Source organism: Prorops nasuta, unplaced genomic scaffold (assembly GCF_024137725.1).
Source record: "Prorops nasuta isolate Cenicafe-Biocafe unplaced genomic scaffold, Cenicafe_Pnas_1.2 PNAS00095, whole genome shotgun sequence".
NCBI classification, from domain to species: Eukaryota; Metazoa; Arthropoda; class Insecta; order Hymenoptera; family Bethylidae; genus Prorops; species Prorops nasuta.
Genome location: NW_027116892.1, coordinates 135,676 through 152,197, shown reverse-complemented (window position 1 = coordinate 152,197; position 16,522 = coordinate 135,676). Strand labels below are relative to the sequence as shown.

General features: G+C 40.3%; 1 protein-coding gene across 3 annotated transcripts in view; it reads right to left on the bottom strand.

The window, feature by feature from the left end:
* LOC136784893 (very long chain fatty acid elongase AAEL008004-like) overlaps positions 1-16,288 on the bottom strand; it is a 32,822-nt gene extending 16,534 nt beyond the window's left edge. For all 3 annotated transcript variants that reach the window (XM_066745821.1, XM_066745820.1, XM_066745822.1), the window contains exon 1: positions 15,796-16,288. The gene's annotated coding sequence lies outside the window, so the exon portion shown is untranslated. The remainder of the gene's footprint in view (positions 1-15,795) is intronic.
* Between the last annotated feature and the right edge of the window lie 234 nt (positions 16,289-16,522).

Below are 16,522 nucleotides of genomic sequence, written 5' to 3'. Positions count from 1 at the left end.
CGCCTGTATTGTTGCCAGAAACTGCTTTCCTATAAACACACGATATATATATATATATATCGTATGTATCTGGTACACGTGCGTGTATGCGACGCATGATTGTGTCGCTTCGAATTGGATGTATGAAAAAACAATTTCTGTCAATTATGTTTGGAGGGCAAATTTTGAAGATTGCACGATTGAGAAAGCGTTGGACAATCTTCCCGAAGCATCGCGGACGGGAGGAGGGTTCAATCATTAATAGTCATGCTTTTTCATAGTTTCGTAATGCAAAATAGGAATTGATGGGTCGGTAAAAGTGTGCGGAAATTGTTCTATAGAGACACCTGCGCGCGCACACACACAAACATTGAAAAGTGAAATTACAGGGATTCTCTCACAGAGGAGGTTTATGGCTCGATGGCTACTCTCGTATAATAATTATTGTTGTGTGCTGTACACGCTTGGCCACTCTCGTAACTGGAGGCTCGACCATGAATCGAAACGTCCTTGAACCATTATGGCGTACACGTTCTTCTACTCAAGCAACGTAGACGCTTCAATTTCTCCAACAATACCAATCTCTTGCCCAATAATCGACTCCTAAAAAAAATTTCTCCCCCTCCTTATTCTCCGCATCGATCATCCAACTGTCATTGACATTTTTTCATGGTTAAAAGGGAATTGAATACATGGACACGAGGGCGCGCGCGAGACCAATCATCAATAATATTATAATCGAAAGGATGATTATATTGTTAGAATATGCTTAAGACAGCCTTCTCTCTATTCTCGCGCGCGCGTGCGTGCATGGCGAAAGAAAATTAATATTATACTATATATATATAATGGAAACAATGAAAAGAGTCAATAATAATATTAATCGAAACGATTCGAGAGAGAAACGGTTCAAGCATATATACCTTTGCTCGTGTACGTATAGTATAAAGGGTATGAAGAAATGGTTTCTGTATATACGGATGACGCGATGTGCTTGATTGTTTTACGTGGTAAAATGTGGGTACATATATATAATAGAGTAAAATATATAGTGTTTCTTTGGAGAAATAGTATATTAGGTGAACGTGAGCGGGGCAAACGTTTCCAGCTGGATTGACGCAAGGTCTAATCAAATCTGCGCACAGTCGTGGACCAGAACGGTCGTCACACAACATGTGCTACACGCGCCTATCATTATTTATCTTTATCCGGTCGATTCGAAAAATCGAGGTAGAGGCACGCGGTCTTGCTTTCAATTTTAGTGTGTTGTTCTTTACACATAATTAGTACAGTCCTTGGACGAATAAAGAATGCAGGCTGTACAGGGACAGGGACGTAATAAAATTAAGGTGCATGGAAGAATCTGGAGCAGCAGCGCGCGAGCGCATTGCGAAAATCATCACAGTCTCTCTCGTCGAACGAAGGAATATCCATTGAACAGGATATTCCGTATAGCCTGCCCCTGTGTGCGCCCTATACTCCATGTATATATAGACGACTTTTAAGAGAAGGAAAGTACGCGCGTAGTATGGCCGGAAACGTCAGTTTTGAGAACGTATTATCTCGAATTGTGCAATTCGATATTGATCATTCTATATTGAAGTTGAGTGCTTATTTTTTTTTACTTCTTCTCCTTTCCTCCGACTCTCTTACTTCACCTTCGGCCACAGGCGTTCCGAACCACGCCGTCTCTCTCTCTCTCTCTCCATCTCGCGCACGCACTCGCGTACGCGACTTTAGCCAATTGAATTCAAATGACAATATCCGTAATCTCGAGTACTCTATAATTATACGAATTTCAGAGTTTTTCAAATGATATACCTATTTATATTTAGGAATCGTTCGAGTTTCCGATCGAGTGTATATATATATAGAAAGAAGGAACGATCGAAGAAATAACGTTTGAGCGTTGATGGTATAAGCGAGTGAGTACTCGACTATAGGTGATATTGCAACTGAGACATAACGAAATAAGGTGAATTGGTACGAGTGTGCGTGGTCACAATGGCCATCAGAGCCAGCCACCCACCCATGCACACGACGATCGCTCGTTTGGCAACTAAATTTCGCTTTCGATGCAACGATTCTACTCGTGAATTTCTATTAAGACTGATGAGTCCAGTTATTTTTATTATTAATAAAATCATCGCTCACACAAGGATGATTTCTCCAATATACATATACTGCATGCATAACTTGATCATAATCTCAGTCCTCGTTAATCATCATATATATATATATATATACGTTTGTCAATATTATTCGTATACAATTTTATTTTACTAAATTCGCATGTCTTCTCAAGAGAAGATGAGAATTAAATTATAAATATGTATAAAATACCAGTTTTAAATTTTGATCTCTCTACTACATTATACGTGCGTATATATATATACGTAAAAAACTTGGAAGGAAAGACTGAGTGGATTGGACGCGAAGAAAGAAGGATTGGTACGTGTGGGTCAAAGGTTGAAAATATATTAGGGGAGGAAGGTTATATATATATATATATATATATATATATATATATATACGTACAAGAGGGGGAGCCTTTCTCGCCTTTCTCGCCTCGTACTTGACGAGTTTCGAGGGAGCGAGCGAGTATACATGCCGCCGCGGAAATGGAAAGAATGTTGGACACAGTTCGATCAGCGATTTGCGCGCTTGCAAAACGAAAAGTCGAAAACGCGCCAAGCAAGCGAAACAGCCGGGATTATAGCGTATCTTGCGAAAACCGTATACATTATATCGGTGTCGGGCGCAGAAAACGGGCCACGCGTACCAATTGCGAAAGCCATCGCCATCACCATCGGCATCGAGCAACTCGATCGTCGCAGAGACATCTCGAATACCAAGCCTATATATGTATAGCTGTCACGTTCGATCAACAAACACACTTCTTCCCGTTTAATCGCTTAATTTTTACTTTGCGCGCAAACGCAATGATAAAATAAAGAGCACGCATCAGGCACAAAGAAAGAGAGAGAGAGAGAGAGAGAGAGAGAGAAGCAGTTCCTCATAAAGATCATCGAGCTCGCCATCTCCATAGAAATCTTTCGCGTTGCACGATATATAACGATCCCTAATATAAATAATTAACTCGTCTTCGAGTCCAAGAGAAGTCTTCGTTTTCATTTTTAAAATAAATCCAAGTTTCTTCATCGAAACATGGCGCGCACGCAGAAGAAGGTTACAATTTTAACCAACAATTTGCCAGAAGCGCTTTGCGTCTTGAAATAATCATGCAATATATACATAAATATATATTACACTTTACATTTTTTGTGTTTAAAGTATGAATTAACCTAGCCAGCATACTCTTGCAGTCTATTTGTATTTAAAGTAGGTGTTCCGTTGGAATGTGTGTCAGATATTTTATCATTTAAAAATGGCAAATGAAAATAAGTGCTCGAAAAACAGACCCGCCAGTGCCCTCAATGAGTTTAATGGTTAAATGAGATCGGAGAGCTGTGTGATAAACAAATATTTCGCGTCTATATAATGGAAACCAAAGTCTATATAGAGAAGACCGTGCAACCGAGTTTTATTACGTAAAGCGAGTTCTCAGCAGGTATAGAATTACTTTCCAGAATAGTGAAATGACAGCACGTCGCAGTATTAGATTCTGATTCAAGCTTTGCTCTTGGATGCTGGCCCAGCTCGTGATTCACGCTTGGACGATCGACGAAAACCGCTTACACTCTCGGCACAGAGACTATACAGCTTTAGCGAAAAACTACTCTTAAAAAGTACTCCGACAAATGGCACGAGTGGCTATTACAACCAACGTAATTATCAAACAACGGCCTTGAGAACAATGACGAGGATAATTCACACCTATTCGACACGCAGACACACACACTCTATGTAACAATCAACCTAAATACCTGTCATGTAATCGTGCGTGTACACACATGCAAAAGACAATAATGAAGTAATTAAACGATCAACAAATTTCTTGCATTTCTCATTTAATTAAATATTATTTGCAATAAGTGTCGCGATAAAAAAATATATAATCTCGCGTTTAAAAACGTCAGGTGAGAGTTTTCTTCCGAATGGAGAGAATCCCATGACATTTTCCATGTTAATAATCTACACCATACATATTATATCCTATATGTATACAAAAAGGTTGCTGAGAGAGTTTGAAGGTTGAGAGCAGACCGAAGAAATTTAATAAGTAACGTGGTCGAGAGAGAGAAAGAGCTAGCGGTGGGGGAGGGGGGGGGGGGGAGGGGATAGGTGTACCATTCTCACGACTAAAGTGATCTCAATTAGCATCAGCCACCGCGGTCACATGTTCGTTGAACTCTTTCAGGCGACGCAGCAGCACAGCTGCCGTGCACGTGCCATACGATGCCAATTCCTCCGTCTCGCTTCGGCCACGAAAACCTCCACCGCGAATTTCACTGTATTCTCCTTCGAGCCGGGGCCACAGGATAATTTGAAAATTCTTTTCTACTTCGAGATATGCGCGCGTGCAGATTGATATATAAATATATGTATATTGTATACTTGTCTCATTTATTTATACAACGTGTTGTATATCAATAAAATGTCGAATAACTTCAACGTAGAGGGCAGTAATTAATATCAGGTTAATTAAAAGGTATCACATTGTTACATGCAAGTATTTATATATGTAGTTATAGAGTTGCGGTGGGGTGATCGTGAAAGCGCGGCGCGGCGCGGCACGGCGCGGCACGGCACGGCGGTGTCCGAAATTCCTTGGTGCGAGAAGCAGGCATAGGTTGACAGACAGCAGGTTGTGTGGGTTGATAAACGAGTAGGCTATAGGTGTATAAGAGAGTTGGGAGGGAGGGGTGGTGGTGTGGCTGGCGCACACAACGCGAATCAAGAGAGACGAACGGTTAAACGGGAACCAGGAAAGTAAGGAATATGTGGCTCACGCCGAGTATGCCGGCTGAAAGTGCAAGTATAACTATTACACGACGCAACCGGCCGGTGCTCTTAAGTAATAGCGACTCCCCTCTTGAGTAACATGCGAAAGGAGAAAGATGGAAGAAAGTGATGGCGGGGCCGGCACCGCACCGCGGACACATGCACGCGCTGCACTCGCGGCGTCTCGAAAAACCAAACAATGTATGTATATATGTATATATTCTCATCTCGACGCGAGACGATCCATCAGCTAATTGTGACGCGAATGAAAATTGAGCGGCAAACGAAAAATATGGAGCAATTTTACTCTTCATTATTATATGATACAGCAATTTTTGTGAAAAATTTGGACAAATCGATCGATGCGAAGGTGAATCTTTGCTTCGAGCGGTTGAGTGAAAATTTTCCAGAATATATATGTAGGTTGAATAAACGCGAACCAATGAGAATTTGTGTGACTTAGAGATATAACTCGTGTGTTTGTTTACATGAATTCTATCCAACGAGAGAGAATTGGCGAGCTTTGTCATGTAATTGGTTGATGATACATCGAAAAGCTGAGGTAGAGAAAATAGTACGTGTGCTGTGCTGTTGTACGAGTTACGTGAGAGGAGAAAGATGAAAGAAGGCGCGAGTAGAGGTAACTCTGAGTGAAATGCGAGTGAAACACGGGGGAGAGAGAGAGAGAGATGGGGTGAAAGTATTTATTCGGCTACCGAGAGAAGCGCAACGTTTATCCTGCAGGAGCGAACATCTCGTCAATGGAGAAATTATCAAATTTTACGAGTCTCTCGTTCTCCGCTTCAACTGTTGTTATATACTTTTTCTACCAGAATGATTGACCCGCGCGCGATTATAAAAGACATCGATCCATCCCGGTTCCTTATTATCACCGAACTTACCTGCCCCCCCCCCCCCCCCAATCTTTCTCTCGTCATAAACTTTAATTAACACAATCCTCGTGATATCACTCACCTCTCCTTTTCATTTCGTATAGAAAAGTGCCATAATGCGCTTGCATATTTTCCGACAATTTCTTCTAAACCGCATGAGAATATGAGTAACAATAATAATCGGACACAAAGGGAATTCTGTTGCCTTTTTTCTTATACTTTCTAAAATTTCTCGACCCTTTCTACAATTCTGTATAATTATGTCAGGTTACGAGCTACCAATAAACATTTTTATGAAAGAAATATATAGATTTTATTTTCTCTGTACTGTTTAAAAAATAAAAATAGTGTGTGGACGTAATAACGTGTAAATAAATTACGCGTTTACCAGATTTTTCTATATCCTGCAAATTAAATGAAATTCCTTTCTGCCATTTACTATCGTTACAAATTGTATATTATGAAAGTATATATATATATATATATATATATATACGCGACGGGTGATACGAGTGAAAGATGAAAATGATTGAGAATATATATTATCGATCGAATGGAGCTTGAATGAGGGATTGATCAATAATGTTATATACAAATATTTATTAAAAATTGAAAAAGTGTTTTGTTCTCTTTCTATACAGTGGTACACTGCAGATTATCGTGATTTGTAGAAGCGCGCGTGTATATCTTCCTATCTCCTTTTCTCGCGTTTCTTAGCCAGGTTTTCTCTCATATTTCTATCTTTCGACGTTGTTACTTAAGCGCGAGTCTCGCTTATTACCGATAGTCATAAGAGTTCGTGACTCCCCGATGCCTTCCAGGATCATTCGCGCGCGAGGCACAAAATCCACTATTATATATATATATATATATATATATATTAAATCAGCTATCGGACTCTAGCAGGGAGAAGCAAAGATTCTGCGTGGAGAACACTGAAATCACCTGCACATTTCTTCTTACCAATATTTAAATAAAAATAATAGCAAAGCGAGATATTAACGTAAAATAACATTATAGCTTTTCAGTGAATTGAATATTTATGAATTTGAATTAATTTGAATTTTATTGCAGGAGAAATAATAGAATTTCAAAGGAGCCTCGATAAGCACCATCTATATACTTTTATCGAAGAATGGTATGTGTGTTGAAAGAAGAGTAAACGAAAATGATTGAAAACCGATGGTTTTGTGCCTGTATTGAACACGTTCTGAAAGGGATCGTTCATGAGTAAAAATGGAACGATTGCGTTAACGATCGTTATCGTTTTTAACGACGTCCATTAGTCCCACACATTCGTATATATATATAATAGAGAGAAACGTTCAAACTAAAAGTTTATGATAAATATAAGCATGAATATATATATATATATATATATATATAAATAACTCCATCTTTTTCAGCCACAATATTCATACTGCGAGCTGCTTACATTATCGTACACGATAAGTGCCAAATTGACGAAAGTATATACCTTATATACTTATAAATATAGCGTCACTAATATCACGTACCATTATCTCTACTTTATTATCACGACACGGGTATAAGGGAAATAAACATTACCTGCGTGAGATAATATTGAGTCATAAGTCATCTGACGATCGAGTTTTTAATGATTTTAAACGTATCAGTTATTGTGAATGACCAAAGAGAGTAAAGTATACAAAGGCCTGTTGGAAATCAAGATTCCGGTTTAAAAAAAGGAAAAGAGGAGAATAAACCTGAACCGCGTGGAGATCGCTTTACAAAAAGATCATTAATATATAAGCAATAAGATATTAGTGATCGCGATTCTAATGTTACATTGGTCATTTTAAATATGTCCATGCAAAGTATACGTATATAAATATATGTATATATAGAGTGCGCAAGTACGTAAGTTAGGGTGAGAACAATTTTTGCGTTTTCTCCTCCTTTTTTCCGTTACGGTCCCTGAATGCAGAGTCCTATGCTTTTTTTCTTACGCAATCAGCTGCGCAGCCTGCACGCGTAATACACGAGAGCGCGTTTGCAGTTTGCACTTTCTGTCGCCTCTTCCCCGTCGCGCGAGAGACTTCTCCCCCATTCGTTCTCTCAACTCCCTGCAGGCTCTCTAGCTCGAGACAACTTTTTCTTTCAACCAGAAGTGCCGCTGTCTTTCTGTCTACACACGCACACGCACAATTTTATTACAACTCGATGATTCTCCAGTTCTTACATATTATATTAAATCCTCACCCATTATCCTCCCCCACTCACATCTCTCTCTTACCCCTCATAAATTAAACACTGGCTCCTGAACCCCGCACACACGTTCCAGCTATATAACCTTCCTCCACCTTTTTCATCCGCGCTGCGCCAACACATATTCTCCTATAGGAACTCTCAAAGATGAATTTCTAATTTTTCTTTATATAAATCAGAAAACATACTATATATACCCTTTCTATCCTCGTGCATACACGCAGTCATATACATTATATATCATCACTTGCAGCTCATCGCACCTTGTGATATTGTCAAATTCTTATATTATATTAAGAATTTGGACCACAGCCTTCTCCCCTAAAATTATATGAAAACTATACCCTTTCTACAGTATTCCTGCTTTAGATATATATATATATATATAACGTTCCTCCATTTTTTCTTTCTATAAATCTTTTATCGTTCTCATAGTCACTAATTTCCAACTGAATCACGCGCACAGTACCTGACATGTGCACTTCTATGTATATACATATGTATATAGGTATATATACGTTTGATAAGAGCAATTAAACGTGATTCTAGCTACCAATGAAATATTTCACGAGGCATATTTGAGGTGTACGATAAAGATTGGACGAGATTGACACGTGGACCGGGTCGGGTCGGGTCGGGTCGGGTCGGGCGGAAAGGTGCGTGAAATGAGAGATGCGTGCGCGCGCGCGCGCGCGCTATTATAATGGCTCCGTGACTTTTCACGAAATTTCCACGCTCGTGGGCTGGGAGCCGGGGGCCAGGGAGAGGAGTGAAAAAATTCCAGGCAAAATCGACCTTCGCACATTCTGACCGCGCGCGCGATCACTCTGCACTTTCCCATCGATTTTCAGGAGCCAATCTCCTCCGTCCGTTTCTGTCTAACGACTTTCGAATACTACTTTTGGCCAACGTCCAATTTTAACGTAACGTTTGCTTAATATACACCAATACAGACTCATTTATTACAACATTTTATCGCTCCGCGTGTAATCAATTACGACCAATTTGGTATAATCGCGAAAATTTGCCAATTTAACCAGTCGAGGAATGTTTTGAAAATTCATTGATTTTCTTTCCAACATTAATAGTCGCTCGAATATAATCGAGGAGTAGATATATATCCATTGACAAATATTACAACTGCGTTAATTAAACTCGCGACAATGTGTATAATCGTTGGTTGGGTTGAAATTAATTGAGCTGGATATTCGCTGGATATATATATATATATATATGTATGTGTGTGCATGCAAGTCTCATTGCACGATTTTGTATATAGGTAAACAATTCTTTTTAATTCTGTTTCAACGTCACTCGAAGCTCGCATTCGTTTGACAAAGGAACGCGTGTGCGCATGCCTATCGTACTTGGTTTGGAGCGACTTAAATTTGTAGCTTGGTCTCTTTCATATAGTGAACCACGCGCGACGCTCGGTATAAAGCACAAAAGTACTTTTTCAATTGCAGTATATCTTATATACGTGCATGCGCAAATTATAACTGAGACGAGTCGTGCGAGAGATTGTTGAAAATATATATTTTCTTTTCGACTAAAAGGTTGTGCAGACCTGGTGAATAACACTGCAGGATTACATATTGAAAGCATAAATGGGAAAATGGTGTCGAGACTTTTTCCATCGACTAAAACTGATAAAACCTGCCTTGGCCACTGAGTGCAAAGTCGGCAGGGACCGGAAAATCGCATTTATATATATATACACGTACGCGGTAAACACTACAGTAGCGATAGTGGGCTAATAAAAATAGACCATGCAATTGCAAATTTATCTAAAGATACCAACTTTTCATGAGAGATTGAAAGAAGCGAATTAAGGATAGATTTTCTTTCGTGTGGAGGGTAAAAAATAAATGATAAAAAAACAACGAATTTCATAATCTATAATTTGACTCGCAACGAGTATACTGTACTGTATACTGCAGTTTGCTATAGTTGAGTTTTTTCTCGCAGGAGAGTCATATATACCGAACGAGACACTTGACGGCCGTACCAGAGGAAACGTGTCAAACAATTGTTCGTCTCCTCAACAACAATAAATATATATTTATATCTCACCAATAGAGAGAGAGAGAGAGAGAGAAATGAATTCCCCTATATTTCAACCCATGGGGCATATATCTCAGGTGCCAGACTCTGCACACACATATACATATGTGTGTGATGACCCTTTTGTGGGGGGGGGGGGGGGGTGGAATTTTGGACTTGTCACAGCTACATTTGCAATAAGAGAAAAGAGTGGGCTGGAGAAAAGCGTTGTGGATTGTGATCGCCCCGGGTCCGCGGAACCAGCATCCAACCTGCTTCTGAGGCACTACGGCCTACGGGGAAAGTGCATAACTGCGTCAAGTTGCAACTCTCCAAGAGCTGCTGTAATGCACTAATGGCAGCTCGAGAGTAAAGTAGGAGGGAGAGAATCCTCTTATATAATCTCTGGCATATTAAACTCCTGTCTTGAAATCTCTGTGCCTATATCTATGTCCATGACTATATGACTACATGATTGTGCGCAGCCTTTGTACACGGATACGTGCACACACACACCGTAAATCCTCCCCACCTCGCCCCCATAAAAATGCATCACGCCAGACCTTTAAAACGTTAAAAATTCACTGACACACACATAAAAACACACAAGTAGGTAATCAACATAAAACCACCGAACAGGAACGAATCTCACGTAATAGCAGTCTGTGGCTGAAAATTGAAAAATTAATGTCATCATTTTAACGAAACGTAGTAGCTTTTAATTTTGATTCACTCATCATTAATTAGATGATCGTTTCGCTATAGTTTTATTACGTTTTCCTTTATTATATATAACTGCGAATCCATGCTCGTGGTTCTTAGCTATTTTCATTCTCTGTTCTATAAAGCATAAGATTCATCGTGGACACAATCGGGAATTACCGATTGTGAATTTTTCCACTAATCAAGGGAAAAAGAGTCTCACGGAATGCGGCGGCGGCGGCGACGACGAATCGATATAAATGCATCGAGTGTTTTCCAGCTAATAGCAAATGTTGACGCGCGTGCCGCGCGCATATTCATCCGATTCTGACTGTTGAAAATTTATGCAAAGTTAATTTGACCCAAGTGTTTACGCGTTAGAGAATGACAATGAACGAGCAAAGGATTATCCTGCAGAGGTTTCCTGAAAATTGCCATTAGAGAGAGAGAGAGAGAGAGAGCTCTAGGGGCGATTCGTCGTCCACGAGAAGATGGTCGGTTTTTCATGGAAATTATTGCGAAACGAAAGGATAGATACTTATTGGTAGAAAAATGTAAATAAAAGAAGGAAGCTTTGTCAAGTGGAATTTCGATAGAGGCTTTTATTTGCTTTCTCTCAAATATAGAAGCTGCGGTGCTGGGCTCTGATGATACGGACGAGGATTCTTAAGGAGGTAGATAAAGTTATGCGTGCGCAGTGCGCGCACGCACGTGTACAGACTCTTCTCGATTAAAATCAACAGTGTGTTTGAAAAAGTTTAATGGGCAAAGTCTCCGTATTCTAAAGACAGAGGCTTCGCGCACATCCATATATCCTGTAAATAATTTAAAGAGGACACAACTCGCTCCATGTACTCCATTCAATAAATCCATCATCATCCTCCATTCAAATTGATCGTCGTGTTCTGAAAGCAAAGAAAAATACGCGCGAAAGAATATTTCTAAAAATTCTCATCGAGTCATTGAGAGAATTACAAATTTCTTTCATGAATCGCGAGTATAGAGATTTGTTTAATGAGCAAATTTCGCGAATTGGCATCATGGACAAAGAGCCTCGAGAACTTATTTGACGTATATTTTCGATACGTGATCGGTTTGAGAATAGACTTTTGCAATTTTAGTCGGTCGATTTTACATTTGGTCGAAGGAATTTTAATGTATTTGCGAGTTATCTCGATTAAAATGAGCAGAGCGGATTTTGAGGAAGCGTATATATATGTACACAGACACATGAGAGAGCCCCGTTGCATATTCTATAGCTTTTCCGAAGGGCATCGTGTCCATCGACTGCTGAATCGCGAAGTAGAAAGGATCGGTGACCTTCAGGGTCGTCGTCCACCAACACAGATCGTCTCGTATACGAGTTGCCCACGCAGTCCCACACACGCACACGCACCTTCAATTTTACCGCTTCCTCAACGTGTCACAACTGCACAAGTGAAATATCTTGCTCGTTCGAGAAGTTGGCGCGATCCTGTAGGTATATACATATGTGCATAGCTCCCTATACACATTTATATTTATTCCCCACATCTTTAAACGAAACTTTTTACATCAAACCAATATATAGGTATAGTAATTCATCAGTATATATATGCGATGTATATGTTAAAATATTGTTTATCATATATATTTCAAATGCTTCTACTATAACAATCGATTAACACGCTAATATATCGATCAGAGGCGTGTCAAAAGTTAATTCCATTTGGCATTTTTGCAAGAATGATTGATACAGTTTTTATTTCAGGAAAAACTTTACGCTCTTAGTGATATCGCTCTATTATTCACTCTTTGCATTGGATTATAAAAAAAACAAACAAACGGAAAACTATCGATCGTCGTTTTTTACGATAATTGAATTCCAATTTTGAAATATTTCCCAGGATTATTGAGCAATTATCGATAAGCTGAGACAGAGCGATCTATAGAGAAGAGAGAGAGAGAGAGAGAGAGAGAGAGAAAAAAGCGAAGCGAGTAGAAAAAGGTGTCTGACTAATGAGAAGCGTGACGCAATTTAGCGTACTTTCCGAATGAATTTTTTGCATTATCAATAACATCAATAACACCGTCGTTTTGCGTGCTGAAACTTTTTGTTCGTTATTATCGAGAAATTACAGGTTGTTAATGTAAATAGAATCAAGCCTGTTGGGGATTGTGTACCGAGGGGAAAGAGGGATGGGGGGATGTAGCCGCGTGTTACAGTAGAAAATAAATACTATGTAAGCCATGCAGACATAGGAGAGCGCGCGAACGCATCTATCGCAGTATAGGAAAAAATTCTCAACGATCGATTGTGATATAGAATTTCAAGTTGCTCCTTTCAATGTTTCTCACCGTTCCATCCTGTTTTCCATTCTCTCGGCCAGTTCTACTCTTCGTTATATATATATATATATATATAAAAATATAATGCTCGAATCACAGGAGTCTCTCTCGCGCTCTCTCGCCCTCCTCGTTAGTTTTCACGTTGGAAAAAAATCATAAAGATTCATCGAGTAAATTTGAATCACCGACTTGTTGTTGTGCAGTGTAGTTTTACGAGGAATTCCAGTCTATTGTATAGCGATGGGTGATGGGGACGATACCTATATAGAGATGCTTGTTGGAATAAAGTTGCCGATTATATTTCTAGGCAAATGATAGTCTACGTCTATAGGATGAGAAAAGTGTCGAACACTTTTGAAATGTGGAAATTGAATACCATTGTTGTATATAAATATTAGCGTGAGGAAATTTAAGGAGGAAAATTGATTTGTGGCCTTTCGCGAGTTGTTTAAGCTCACGCGGTATTGAGACGATAAGTTGTTTAGGGGTTTATATATGCATATACAAATAGAGAACCAGAGAGACTGAGAGAGACTCGAATACATGCACACTGCACAGATAGAGGACAGTTTACGATTGCGTCTCCCGTGCGTTTTACGCTACGATAGCCAGTTGTTGGCTCATTGATGGTTATTTGCGCAATCCGATTGTTACCGAAGAAAAAGCTAGGCTAAGAGACTGTAGAAAAGACAAAATACCAAACGATCGAACCAATCGACCGTCCCGTTTGAAAGCTCCGCGTCAATTATGAGACACCGCGACAAGCCCCCCTCTTATATATATATATATATATTCCATCCATTTGACAAATTCCTATATATCAGCTGATTGATGATTCTCTTTGCTATATACGTGTAATCGGAGAGAGAGAGAGAGAGAGAGAGAGAGCTAGATTTCTCTCACCATATAATCTTTTTCAACCTGCCATGGAATTTTCATTTCGAGATTCGTTGGTGTAATTGTTTGTTTCTATAAGGTTTACCGTGCAGTTTATAATGAGCAACATTTATTCCTTCAATCAAATTCTTCAGAGCCGATTTCTTATGCAAAGGATAATGATAGATCGTCGCGAGTGGCTGTTGATAGAATTAATTTTTCTTCGAGTCTCTCAATTATAATGTTAATTTCTCCATTGATCCATGTACTAATTGGAAATAAGGTTTTTACCGTGTGCTCAGTGTCATAGTCATTCGTTCGATCGAATTTTCTCTCAGCTCTGTTATATAGGTATACACAAGACTTCCTTTCTGCGCGAGTAATAATGCCGGCGGAGGATTATTGGCCCAATCGCGCGACTTTTGCTTTCGAGAATCGTTTCTCGGTTATTTTGAAACTTGTGTCACAGTCGTGACAAGCACAACTTCCCCTCCCCACGGCTCCCTTTCCAAAGATTATAACATTGCACGAAATTATTCACTCCCTGTAATTGTTGACAATTTCTTGATCATCTCGCAACAATTAGTTTTCACTCTCGAGTAGCATATCGATGTGTCTATACCCTGTATTATAAAAAGAAACTATATATATATATATATATATATATAGTCGCGCACATGTGCGCATACGAGCAAAGTGCATTTATTAATTGGATCAGCAAAATTCCTCAAAGCTGCTGCGCTGCTCTGGCTCTGTTTTCTTTTGCCCTTTTTGTCGGGCGAATAAGACGCGCGCGAGAAGCTATTATCGACTAATTGTATCAACCGAATGGACTTTTACTTTCGAGAATCGTTAATATACCCTGTCCCGTTTGAAATCTCCGCCAGCAGCTATGACCGACATTCACGAAAATTCCTCTCGTAATTCTGTTTGCGAGTCTCTCGCGATCGACGCGACGCTCAAACGACTTTTACTTTCAAGAATCGTGTTAATGGCTTTGACCGATTGTTCGCGAGAGTCTCTAAAAGCGTTATCGTTTTTACGGATCGTTCGTTCAAGGATTGGCGAGAATGAAATGGTGCATGTTACCGCGTGTGCAATCCTGCATATAGAATTGGGGAAAAAATTGCTGGAAATTAAGAAATGGCAGCGGAGCGAAGAATATTTGAGAGACAAAGTTTGAGGGGAGCTATATATATGTACGGCATACACGTAGCTTATATATAGGCAAAAACTACGCCACATGACGCGCGCGCGAAACGCATTGAGAAACGACCACGACTACCACGACGACGACGACGACGACGACGACGACCACGACGGCGATGACGATGACTCTCAAGGCTTCCTTTGGATTATAAGGATGGCCTAACGACTATAAATACGTCCATTAAACACTCCCACAGGCTGTAGCGAACGCGTGGAACGTGAATCGAAATTAAATTAGCGGCTCGCGTGCTCGCGGTGATTCACTGAAAGGAAAAGGAGAAAAGGAAATCATTGGCCAGACGGTCCTCCATCCATCCATTCCCCACCAAGTTCACTGCTGTAATCAATTGGCTGATGTCGCATCATCGATCGCGTTGCCTCATCCAATTTTCTATTGTATACATATTATATATAGTACATATATGTAGGAAAAATCCAAACCCATGCACTGCACCGTTCCTTTTACCGCAGCGATCCAAATATACTTGAAACTCCAACGAACGTAACCATGCAAGCGCGTGTACGCGATGATCACAATTTACGACGCGTAGTCTCTCGTATACGTGGCAGAGAAATTCTATTCTGCCAATTAATAGCAATGATAATTGAGAGAGAAAAAATAAGTACCTACCGAGAGGAGGAGAAGAAGCAGAAGAAGAAGAAGAAGAAGAGGGAGAAGAAGAAGAAGAGAAGAGCGTCGAGTGGAGAATTGGAGCACTATAAAAGTCACAAACAACCCTGAAGATCGTGGTAGATCCCGAATGGAAGTTCGGCAAGATAAAAACAACGAGTTTCGAGGAAGCGGAGTAGAGCGGAGCACGCGCGCGTTGAATCGGCAATTTTCAACTCGGGGATTCGAGATTTCGTCGCGAGATCTCGATCCTGCCTCTCGATGACTTTTCCCACAAGGATATACTTATTATTCGGCGAGACACGCGAGAGATATTCTCAATAGGGGACTAAGAGGATCGAGCAAAGTATAGAGGAGAGTAGAAAGGTGCGTGGATGGGAAAAAAAATACGGGGAAGGAGAAAAAAAAAAGAGAGAATATATATGTGGGGCGGGCGCGCGCGCTCGAACGTGCTGCCGTCGTGCCAACTCGCGGACTGACAGGCGTTAGGCCGGTCCATTGCTTTTAACCGAGCAGCCATATTGGTACCGACGCATCCCTCCCACCTGTGGACAGCCTGTGCGTGCACACTTTCCCTAACACTGTGTAGGTGAAAAGGCCTGAACCGCCTCTACTCGATCCCCCCACATCCCCTTCCCCCTACCAATCCACCCGGCTATATACAACACACCGTGTAGTGTCTAAGGAGCAACAACACGCACGCACGCACGCTCGCACGCACGCACAC